Consider the following 12,990-nt stretch of genomic DNA (forward strand, 5'->3'; position numbering starts at 1 on the left):
TTAGAAGATGATCCAATGATAACATGATGCCATAGATTAGAAGATGATCCAATGATAACATGATGCCATAGATTAGAAGATGATCCAATGATAACATGATTCATAATAACATGACACCATAAAGATGATCCAACGATAACATGATCCAATGATAACATGATACCATAAAATTATGATCTAATAATAACATGATTCATGATAACATGATACCATAAAGATGATCCAATGACAACATGATCAATGATAACATGATACCATAAAAAGATGATCCAATGATAATATGATCAATGATAAAATGATACCATAAAACGATGATCCAATTATAACATGATACCATAAAAAGATGATCCAATGATAACATCATAACATGATACCATAAAAAGGTGATCAACGATAACATGTTCCAATGATAAGATTATACCATAAAAGAGGATCCAATGATAACATGATCCAAACATGATACCATAAAAAAAATGATCCAAGGATAGCATAAAAAGACGATCAATGATGACATGATTAAGATGATCCATGATAACATGATAAATGATGACATGCCATAAAAAGATGATCCAATGATAACACGATCCATGATAACATGATACCATAAAAAGATGATCCAATGATAACATGATACCATAAAAAGATGATCCAATGATAACATGATACCATAAAAAGATGATCCAATGATAACATGATCCCATAAAAAGATGATCCAATGATAACATGATACCATAAAAAGATGATCCAATGATAACATGATACCATAAAAAGATGATCCAATGATAACATGATACCATAAAAAGATGATCCAATGATAACATGATCCCATAAAAAGATGATCCAATGATAACATGATACCATAAAAAGATGATCCAATGATAACATCATAACATGATACCATAAAAAGGTGATCCAATGATAACATGTTCCAATGATAAGATTATACCATAAAAGAGGATCCAATGATAACATGATCCAAACATGATACCATAAAAAAAATGATCCAAGGATAACATAATACCATAAAAAGATGATCCAATGATAACATAATTTATGGTAAAATGATACCATAAAAAGATGATCCAATGATAACATGATCCATGATAACATGATGCCATAAAAAGATGATCCATGATAACATGATTTATGGTAAAATGATACCATAAACAGATGATCCAATGATAACATGATCCATGATAACATGATACCATAGATTAGAAGATGATCCAGTGATAACATAATTCATGATAACATGACACCATAAAGATGATCCAATGATAACATACCATAAAAAGATGATCTAATAATAACATGATTCATGATAACATGATACCATAAAGATGATCCAATGACAACATGATCAATGATAACATGATACCATAAAAAGATGATCCAATGATAATATGATCAATGATAAAATGATACCATAAAACGATGATCCAATTATAACATAATCCAATGATAGCATAAAAAGACATGATTAAGATGATCCATGATAACATGATAAATGATGACATGCCATAAAAAGATGATCCAATGATAACACGATCCATGATAACATGATCCCATAAAAAGATGATCCAATGATAACATGATACCATAAAAAGATGATCCAATGATAACATGATCAATGATAAAATGATACCATAAAAAGGTGATCCAATGATAACATGTTCCAATGATAAGATTATACCATAAAAAAGAGGATCCAATGATAACATGATCCAAACATGATACCATAAAAAAAAATGATCCAAGGATAACATGATACCATAAAAAGATGATCCAATGATAACACAATTTATGGTAAAATGATACCATAAAAAGATGATCCAATGATAACATGATCCAATGATAACATGATACCATATAATATGATCCATGATAACATGATTTATGGTAAAATGATACCATAAACAGATGATTCAATGATAACATGATCCATGATAACATGATACCATAGATTAGAAGATGATCCAATGACAACATGATGCCATAGATTAGAAGATGATCCAATGATAACATGATTCATGATTACATGACACCATAAAGATGATCCAACGATAACATGATCCAATGATAACATGATACCATAAAATTTTTATCTAATAATGACATGATTCATGATAACATGATACCATAAAGATGATCCAATGACAACATGATCAATGATAACATGATACCATAAAAAGATGATCCAATGATAATATGATCAATGATAAAATGATACCATAAAACGATGATCCAATTATAACATGATCCAATGATACCATAAAAAGACGATCAATGATGACATGATTAAGATGATCCATGATAACATGATAAATGATGACGTGCCATAAAAAGATGATCCAATGATAACACGATCCATGATAACATGATACCATGAAAAGATGATCCAATGATAACATGATACCATAAAAAGATGATCCAATGATAACATGATACCATAAAAAGATGATCCAATGATAACATGATCCCATAAAAAGATGATCCAATGATAACATGATACCATAAAAAGATGATCCAATGATAACATCATAACATGATACCATAAAAAGGTGATCCAATGATAACATGTTCCAATGATAAGATTATACCATAAAAAAGAGGATCCAATGATAACATGATCCAAACATGATACCATAAAAAAAAATTATCCAAGGATAACATGATACCATAAAAAGATGATCCAATGATAACACAATTTATGGTAAAATGATACCATAAAAAGATGATCCAATGATAACATGATCCATGATAACATGATGCCATAAAAAGATGATCCAATGATAACATGATCCAATGATAACATGATACCATAAAAGATGATCCATGACAACATGATTTATGGTAAAATGATACCATAAACAGATGATTCAATAATAACATGATTCATGATAACATGACACCATAAAGATGATCCAACGATAACATGATCCAATGATAACATGATACCATAAAAATATGATCTAATAATAACATGATTCATGATAGCTTGATACCATAAAGATCCAATGACAACATGATCAATGATAACATGATACCATAAAAAGATGATCTAATGACAACATGATTCATGATAACATGACACCATAAAGATGATCCAATGATAACATGATCAATGATAACATGATGATACCATAAAAAGATGGTATCATCATGAGGGTCACCTTGTACCTAATCAAGTGGCCACAGTGAAGGTTATATTATTACGGTAAACAGCAGTTCGATGATGTCACTTCCGCTAAATTACTTCCTGTTGGTTGACTTCCGGTATTCGTCTAAAAGCGACATGTACATGTTGCTGTCTTCTGTAATAATATCTGTTGCCATCCTACACAAAGCGGCGTAGAAGCAATGGCGTAAGTTGTCTTTAACAAGTTAAGAACATGTCAGACATTGTAATAGTGCCGATATGTTGAATAGAGTTGTCGAATTAGATACAACGTGTTCAAGTCATTCAGGCGGACGGCGGTCTCCCTCTGCTGGACATTTTGGGACATTACAGTTACATTTTGTATGTCACAGTAGCAGTAAGTATGTTTGTATCTCTTTATTTTTTCTACTTTTTGCAACCTTTAAATTGATGCTTTCCAAATTGTTTCGAGCATTATACCCTGTCCTCATGCGGCTTTTGGCACGTAGTCACGTAAACCTGGGTTTACGAGCCCAGGGCCCGTCCAAACCGAATTAGTAATGATTTTAATCATATTAAAGAATTATATCTAACCTTGTCAAATGATATGAAACCATCACAAAGAATATTATACATCATACTGGTTAGAAAAATAAGCACAAAAAATACGCCAAATTATTAACTAAATTGTCACTCAAATTAAAGTGCAAATACAATACAGGTTTACCACTTTAGTCGTCATTTTTGCGCTTAAGAAACTTGTCCTTGACTTTACGTGGCGTATAAAGAGAGCAACTAAACAACAGGCGCCACGACTGCTACCAAGAACAAATGCGTGCGATTGCTGTCGTTGGTTTTTCTGGTGAAATAAAACAAAATAAAACGTCTCTATATAAATTCTAAACATACCCCAGCTCATAAACGTACAAAACCCAAAACCAGTGAAGTTGTCATATGGTGTAAATGGTGAATAAAAACAGAATACAATGATTTGCTAATCATTTTCAACTTATATTCAATTGAATAGACCGCAAAGACAAGATATTTAATGTTCCAACTGAGAAACTTATTTTTTTGTTGTTGCAAATAATAGTTAACTTAGAATTTAATGGCAGCAACACACTGTGTTACATGGCCTTTCCTTTTAACAACACTCAGTAAACGTTTGGGAACTGAGGAGACACATTTTTGAAGCTTTTCAGGTGGAATTCTTTCCCATTCTTGCTTGATGTACAGCTTAAGTTGTTCAACAGTCTCCGTTGTGCTATTTTAGGCTTCATAATGCGCCACACATTTTCAATGGGAGACAGGTCTGGACTACAGGCAGGCCAGTCTAGTACCCGCACTCTTTTACTATGAAGCCACGTTGATGTAACACGTGGCTTGGCATTGTCTTGCTGAAATAAGCAGGGGCGTCCGTGATAACGTTTGCTCCAAAACCTGTATGTACCTTTCAGCATTAATGGTGCCTTCACAGATGTGTAAGTTACCCATGTCTTGGGCACTAATACACCCCCATACCATCACAGATGCTGGCTTTTCAACTTTGCGCCTAGAACAATCCGGATGGTTCTTTTCCTCTTTGTTCCGGAGGACGCGACGTCCACAGTTTCCAAAATGTGGACTCGTCAGACCACAGAACACTTTTCCACTTTGTATCAGTCCATCTTAGATGAGCTCGGGCCCAGCGAAGCCGGCCGGCGTTTTTGGGTGTTGTTGATAAATGGCTTTCGCGTTGCATAGAGTTTTAACTTGCACTTACAGATGTAGCGACCAACTTGTAGTTACTGACAGTGGTTTTCTGAAGTGTTCCTGAGCCCATGTGGTGATATCCTTTACACACTGATGTCGCTTTTTGATGCAGTACCGCCTGAGTGATCGAATGTCACGCCATTCAATGTTGGTTTTCAGCCTTGCTGCTTACGTGCAGTGATTTCTCCAGATTCTCTGAACCTTTTGATGATATTACAGACCGTAGATGATGAAATCCCTAAATTCGTTGCAATAGCACGTTGAGAAATGTATAATTTTCCAAAATACTCCCGCTTTTCCCAAAATTCACAAATTTCCAGGAAGTTCCCACTGAAATGAATGGGACATTTTTCCAAGTTGCACAATTCCCACACCCGCACTCTTTTACTATGAAGCCACGCTTTTGTAACACGTGGCTTGGCATTGTCTTGCTGAAATAAGCAGGGGCGTCCATGATAACGTTGCTTGGATGGCAACATATGTTGCTCCAAAACCTGTATGTACCTTTCAGCATCAATGGTGCCTTCACATATGTGTAAGTTACCCATGTCTTGGGCACTAATACACCCCCATACCATCACACATGCTGGCTTTTACACTTTGCGCTTATAATAATCCGGATGGTTCTTTTCCTCTTTGACGCTACGTCCACAGTTTCCAAAAACAATTTGAAATGTGGACTCGTCAGACCACAGAACACTTTTCCACTTTGCATCAGTCCATCATAGTTGAGCTCGGGCCCAGCGAAGCCGGCCGGCGTTTTTGGGTGTTGTTGATAAATGGCTTTCGCGTTGCATAGAGTTTTAACTTGCACTTACAGATGTAGCGATCAACTTGTAGTTACCGACACTGGTTTTCTGAAGTGTTCCTGAGCCCATGTGGTGATATCCTTTACACACCGATGTCGCTTTTTGATGCAGTACCGCCTGAGTGATCGAATGTCACGCCATTCAATGTTGGTTTTCAGCCTTGCCGCTTACGTGCAGTGATTTCTCCAGATTCTCTGAACCTTTTGATGATATTACAGACCGTAGATCAGGGGTGCTCACACTTTTTCTGCAGGCGAGCTACTTTTCAATTGATCAAGTCGTGGGGATCTACCTCATTCATATATATCGTTTATATTTACTTATTTATGAAATATATGTTTTTGTTAACAAGTTAAAGGTGTTTAATGATAATGCAAGCATGTTTAACACATATAGTTAATATTGTTAATAAGTTAAAGGTGTTTAATGATAATGCAAGCATGTTTAACACATATAGCTAATATTGTTAAAAAATTAAAGGTGTTTAATGATAATACAAGTATGTTTAATACATATAGTTAATATTGTTAACAAGTTAAAGGTGTTTAATGATAATACAAGCATGTTTAACACATATAGTTAATATTGTTAACAAGGTAAAGGTGTTTAATGATAATACAAGCATGTTTAACACAGTTAATATTGTTAATAAATTAAAGGTGTTTAATGATAATACAAGCATGTTTAACACATATAGTTAATATTGTTAACAAGTTAAAGGTGTTTAAAGATAATACAAGCATGTTTAACACATATAGATTCCTTTCTTTCATGAAGACAAGAATATAAGTTGGTGTATTACCTGATTCTGATTACTTGCATTGATTGGAATCAGACAGTAACGTCCGCACTTTCGAATGGAGGAGAAAAAAAGTCCTCCTTTCTGTCCAAAACCACATGAAAGTGGTTGGTTTTTGGCATCTTATTTGTCCAGCTTCCGTACTCCTTTGTATACACTTTACAAGAAATACATTGTCGGCAAACTCCGTAGCTCGCTAGCTTGTGCACGCCAGCTTTCTGAGACTCTTATTTTGTTAGCGCAGGCAGGATGAAGCAGAGCTTTTATTGTGCAACTGTGCAGTCGGTCTTTGGAGTTTTGACGACAGGTACGGCGCCAGAGTCTGTTGAAATAAAGTGTTTCTCGCCTTCCTGTCGGTAATTTGAATGAGCTGGCAGCAGCCAGCGTCATCTCAGAAGACCCTCGGGTGCCGTGAATGTCAATCAAGTGACGAAAGTGACGTCATAGTGAAGATTTATGATCGCTCATTTTTAGGACCATTTTTTTAATGCCTGGCTGGTGATCGATTGACACACCCTCCGAGATCGACCGGTAGATCGCGATCGACTTAATGAGCACCCCTGGTGTAAATGGTAAATAAAAAGAGAATACAATGATTTGCAAATCATTTTCAACTTATATTCAATTGAATAGACTGCAAAGACAAGATATTTAATGTTCCAACTGAGAAACTTGTTTTTTTTTTTGCAAATAATAGTTAACTTAGAATTTAATGGCAGCAACACATTGTAAAAAAGTTGTCACAGGGGCATTTTTACCACTGTGTTACATGGCCTTTCCTTTTAACAACACTCAGTAAAGGTTTGGGAACTGAGGAGACACATTTGTGAAGCTTTTCAGGTGGAATTATTTCCCATTCTTGCTTGATGTACAGCTTAAGTTGTTCAACAGTCTCCGTTGTGGTATTTTAGGCTTCATAATGCGCCACACATTTTCAATGGGAGACAGGTCTGGACTACAGGCAGGCCAGTCTAGTACCCGCACTCTTTTACTATGAAGCCACGTTGATGTAACACGTGGCTTGGCATTGTCTTGCTGAAATAAGCAGGGGCGTCCATGATAACGTTGCTCCAAAACCTGTATGTACCTTTCAGCATTAATGGTGCCTTCACAGATGTGTAAGTTACCCATGTCTTGGGCACTAATACACCCCCATACCATCACACATGCTGGCTTTTCAACTTTGCGCCTAGAACAATCCGGATGGTTCTTTTCCTCTTTGTTCCGGAGGACGCGACGTCCACAGTTTCCAAAATGTGGATTCGTCAGACCACAGAACACTTTTCTACTTTGCATCAGTCCATCTTAGATGAGCTCGGGGCCCAGCGAAGCCGGCCGGCGTTTTTGGGTGTTGTTGATAAATGGCTTTCGCGTTGCATAGAGTTTTAACTTGCACTTACAGATGTAGCGATCAACTTGTAGTTACTGACAGTGGTTTTCTGAAGTGTTCCTGAGCCCATGTGGTGATATCCTTTACACACCGATGTCGCTTTTTGATGCAGTACCGCCTGAGTGATCGAATGTCACGCCATTCAATGTTGGTTTTCAGCCTTGCTGCTTACGTGCAGTGATTTCTCCAGATTCTCTGAACCTTTTGATGATATTACAGACCGTAGATGATGAAATCCCTAAATTCGTTGCAATAGCACGTTGAGAAATGTATAATTTTCCAAAATACTCCCGCTTTTCCCAAAATTCACAAATTTCCAGGAAGTTCCCACTGAAATGAATGGGACATTTTTCCAAGTTGCACAATTCCCACACCCGCACTCTTTTACTATGAAGCCACGCTTTTGTAACACGTGGCTTGGCATTGTCTTGCTGAAATAAGCAGGGGCGTCCATGATAACGTTGCTTGGATGGCAACATATGTTGCTCCAAAACCTGTATGTACCTTTCAGCATTAATGGCGCCTTCACAGATGTGTAAGTTACCCATGTCTTGGGCACTAATACACCCCCATACCATCACACATGCTGGCTTTTCAACTTTGCGCCTAGAACAGTCCGGATGGTTCTTTTCCTCTTTGTTCCGGAGGACGCGACGTCCACAGTTTCCAAAATGTGGACTCGTCAGACCACAGAAAACATTTCCACTTTGCATCAGTCCATCTTAGATGAGCTCGGGGCCCAGCGAAGCCGGCCGGCGTTTTTGGGTGTTGTTGATAAATGGCTTTCGCGTTGCATAGAGTTTTAACTTGCACTTACAGATGTAGCGACCAACTTGTAGTTACCGGCAGTGGTTTTCTGAAGTGTTCCTGAGCCCATGTGGTGATATCCTTTACACACCGATGTCGCTTTTTGATGCAGTACCGCCTGAGTGATCGAATGTCACGCCATTCAATGTTGGTTTTCAGCCTTGCTGCTTACGTGCAGTGATTTCTCCAGATTCTCTGAACCTTTTGATGATATTACAGACCGGAGATCAGGGGTGCTCACACTTTTTCTGCAGGCGAGCTACTTTTCAATTGATCAAGTCGTGGGGATCTACCTCATTCATATATATCGTTTATATTTACTTATTTATGAAACATATGTTTTTGTTAACAAGTTAAAGGTGTTTAATGATAATGCAAGCATGTTTAACACATATAGTTAATATTGTTAATAAGTTAATGGTGTTTAATGATAATACAAGCATGTTTAACACAGTTAATATTGTTAATAAATTAAATGTGTTTAATGATAATACAAGCATGTTTAACACATATAGTTAATATTGTTAACAAGTTAAAGGTGTTTAAAGATAATACAAGCATGTTTAACACATATAGTTAATATTGTTAACAACTTAAAGGTGTTTAAAGATAATTCAAGCATGTTTAACACATATAGTTAATATTGTTAACAACTTAAAGGTGTTTAAAGATAATACAAGCATGTTTAACACATATAGTTAATATTGTTAACAAGTTAAAGGTGTTTAAAGATAATACAAGCATGTTTAACACATATAGTTAATATTGTTAACAACTTAAAGGTGTTTAAAGATAATACAAGCATGTTTAACACATATAGTTAATATTGTTAACATGTTAAAGGTGTTTAAAGATAATACAAGCATGTTTAACACATATAGTTAATATTGTTAATAAGTTAAAGGTGTTTAAAGATAATACAAGCATGTTTAACACATATAGATTCCTTTCTTTCATGAAGACAAGAATATAAGTTGGTGTATTACCTGATTCTGATGACTTGCATTGATTGGAATCAGACAGTAACGTCCGCACTTTCGAATGGAGAAAAAAAGTCCTCCTTTCTGTCCAAAACCACATGAAAGTGGTTGGTTTTTGGCATCTTATTTGTCCAGCTTCCGTACTCCTTTGTATACACTTTACAAGAAATACATTGTCGGCAAACTCCGTAGCTTGCCAGCTTGTGCACGCCAGCTTTCTGAGACTCTTATTTTGTTAGCGCAACTGTGCAACTGTGTAGTCGGTCTTTGGAGTTTTGACGACAGGTACGGCGCCAGAGTCTGTTGAAATAAAGTGTTTCTCGCCTTCCAGTCGGTAATTTTAATGAGCTGGCAGCAGCCAGCGTCATCTCAGAAGACCCTCGGGTGCCGTGAATGTCAATCAAGTGACGAAAGTGACGTCATAGTGAAGATTTATGATCGCTCATTTTTAGGACTATTTTTTTAATGCCTGGCTGGTGATCGACTGACACACCCTCCGAGATCGACCGGTAGATCGCGATCGACTTAATGAGCACCCCTGGTGTAAATGGTAAATAAAAACAGAATACAATGATTTGCAAATCATTTTCAACTTATATTCAATTGAATAGACTGCAAAGACAAGATATTTAATGTTTCAACTGAGAAACTTGTTTTTTTTTTTGCAAATAATAGTTAACTTAGAATTTAATGGCAGCAACACATTGTAAAAAAGTTGTCACAGGGGCATTTTTACCACTGTGTTACATGGCCTTTCCTTTTAACAACACTCAGTAAACGTTTGGGAACTGAGGAGACACATTTGTGAAGCTTTTCAGGTGGAATTATTTCCCATTCTTGCTTGATGTACAGCTTAAGTTGTTCAACAGTCTCCGTTGTGCTATTTTAGGCTTCATAATGCGCCACACATTTTCAATGGGAGACAGGTCTGGACTACAGGCAGGCCAGTCTAGTACCCGCACTCTTTTACTATGAAGCCACGTTGATGTAACACGTGGCTTGGCATTGTCTTGCTGAAATAAGCAGGGGCGTCCGTGATAACGTTGCTCCAAAACCTGTATGTACCTTTCAGCATTAATGGCGCCTTCACAGATGTGTAAGTTACCCATGTCTTGGGCACTAATACACCACCATACCATCACAGATGCTGGCTTTTCAACTTTGCGCCTAGAACAATCCGGATGGTTCTTTTCCTCTTTGTTCCGGAGGACGCGACGTCCACAGTTTCCAAAATGTGGACTCGTCAGACCACAGAACACTTTTCCACTTTGTATCAGTCCATCTTAGATGAGCTCGGGGCCCAGCGAAGCCGGCCGGTGTTTTTGGGTGTTGTTGATAAATGGCTTTCGCGTTGCATAGAGTTTTAACTTGCACTTACAGATGTCGCGACCAACTGTAGTTACTGACAGTGGTTTTCTGAAGTGTTCCTGAACCCATGTGGTGATATCGTTTACACACTGATGTCGCTTTTTGATGCAGTACCGCCTGAGTGATCGAATGTCACGCCATTCAATGTTGGTTTTCAGCCTTGCTGCTTATGTGCAGTGATTTCTCCAGATTCTCTGAACCTTTTGATGATATTACAGACCGTAGATGATGAAATCCCTAAATTCGTTGCAATAGCACGTTGAGAAATGTATAATTTTCCAAAAAACTCCCGCTTTTCCCAAAATTCACAAATTTCCAGGAAGTTCCCACTGAAATGAATGGGACGTTTTTCCAAGTTGCACAATTCCCACACCCGCACTCTTTTACTATGAAGCCACGCTTTTGTAACACGTGGCTTGGCATTGTCTTGGTGAAATAAGCAGGGGCGTCCATGATAACGTTGCTTGGATGGCAACATATGTTGCTCCAAAACCTGTATGTACCTTTCAGCATTAATGGTGCCTTCACAGATGTGTAAGTTACCCATGTCTTGGGCACTAATACACCCCCATACCATCACAGATGCTGGCTTTTCAACTTTGCGCCTAGAACAATCCGGATGGTTCTTTTCCTCTTTGTTCCGGAGGACGCGACGTCCACAGTTTCCAAAATGTGGACTCGTCAGACCACAGAACACTTTTCCACTTTGCATCAGTCCATCTTAGATGAGCTCGGGCCCAGCGAAGCCGGCCGGTGTTTTTGGGTGTTGTTGATAAATGGCTTTCGCGTTGCATAGAGTTTTAACTTGCACTTACAGATGTAGCGACCAACTTGTAGTTACTGACAGTGGTTTTCTGAAGTGTTCCTGAGCCCATGTGGTGATATCCTTTACACACCGATGTCGCTTTTTGATGCAGTACCGCCTGAGTGATCGAATGTCACGCCATTCAATGTTGGTTTTCAGCCTTGCCGCTTACGTGCAGTGATTTCTCCAGATTCTCTGAACCTTTTGATGATATTACAGACCGTAGATCAGGGGTGCTCACACTTTTTCTGCAGGCGAGCTACTTTTCAATTGATCAAGTCGTGGGGATCTACCTCATTCATATATATATCATTTATATTTACTTATTTATGAAATATATGTTTTTGTTAACAAGTTAAAGGTGTTTAATGATAATGCAAGCATGTTTAACACATATAGCTAATATTGTTAAAAAAATTAAAGGTGTTTAATGATAATACAAGTATGTTTAATACATATAGTTAATATTGTTAACAAGTTAAAGGTGTTTAATGATAATACAAGCATGTTTAACACATATATTCAATATTGTTAACAAGGTAAAGGTGTTTAAAGATAATACAAGCATGTTTAACACATATAGTTAATATTGTTAACAACTTAAAAGTGTTTAAAGATAATACAAGCATGTTTAACACATATAGTTAATATTGTTAACAACTTAAAGGTGTTTAAAGATAATACAAGCATGTTTAACACATATAGTTAATATTGTTAACAACTTAAAGGTGTTTAAAGATAATACAAGCATGTTTAACACATATAGTTAATATTGTTAACAAGTTAAGGTGTTTAAAGATAATACAAGCATGTTTAACACATATAGATTCCTTTCTTTCATGAAGACAAGAATATAAGTTGGTGTATTACCTGATTCTGATGACTTGCATTGATTGGAATCAGACAGTGGTGCTGATAACGTCCACACTTTCGAATGGAGAAAAAAAGTCCTCCTTTCTGTCCAAAACCACATGAAAGTGGTTGGTTTTTGGCATCTTATTTGTCCAGCTTCCGTACTCCTTTGTATACACTTTACAAGAAATACATTGTCGGCAAACTCCGTAGCTTGCCAGCTTGTGCACGCCAGCTTTCTGAGACTCTTATTTTGTTAGCGCAGGCAGGATGAAGCAGAGCTTTTATT

At 36.9% G+C, this 12,990-nt stretch overlaps 1 long non-coding RNA gene across 1 annotated transcript in view; it reads left to right on the plus strand.

Annotated features, from left to right (window-relative positions):
* The first annotated feature begins 3,289 nt into the window (after positions 1-3,289).
* LOC140677241 (uncharacterized) overlaps positions 3,290-12,990 on the plus strand; it is a 30,390-nt gene continuing 20,689 nt past the window's right edge. The window contains exon 1 of the long non-coding RNA XR_012049044.1: positions 3,290-3,536. This is a non-coding gene — a long non-coding RNA (uncharacterized lncRNA). The remainder of the gene's footprint in view (positions 3,537-12,990) is intronic.

Source organism: Nerophis lumbriciformis, linkage group LG02 (genome assembly GCF_033978685.3).
Source record: "Nerophis lumbriciformis linkage group LG02, RoL_Nlum_v2.1, whole genome shotgun sequence".
NCBI lineage: Eukaryota > Metazoa > Chordata > Actinopteri > Syngnathiformes > Syngnathidae > Nerophis > Nerophis lumbriciformis.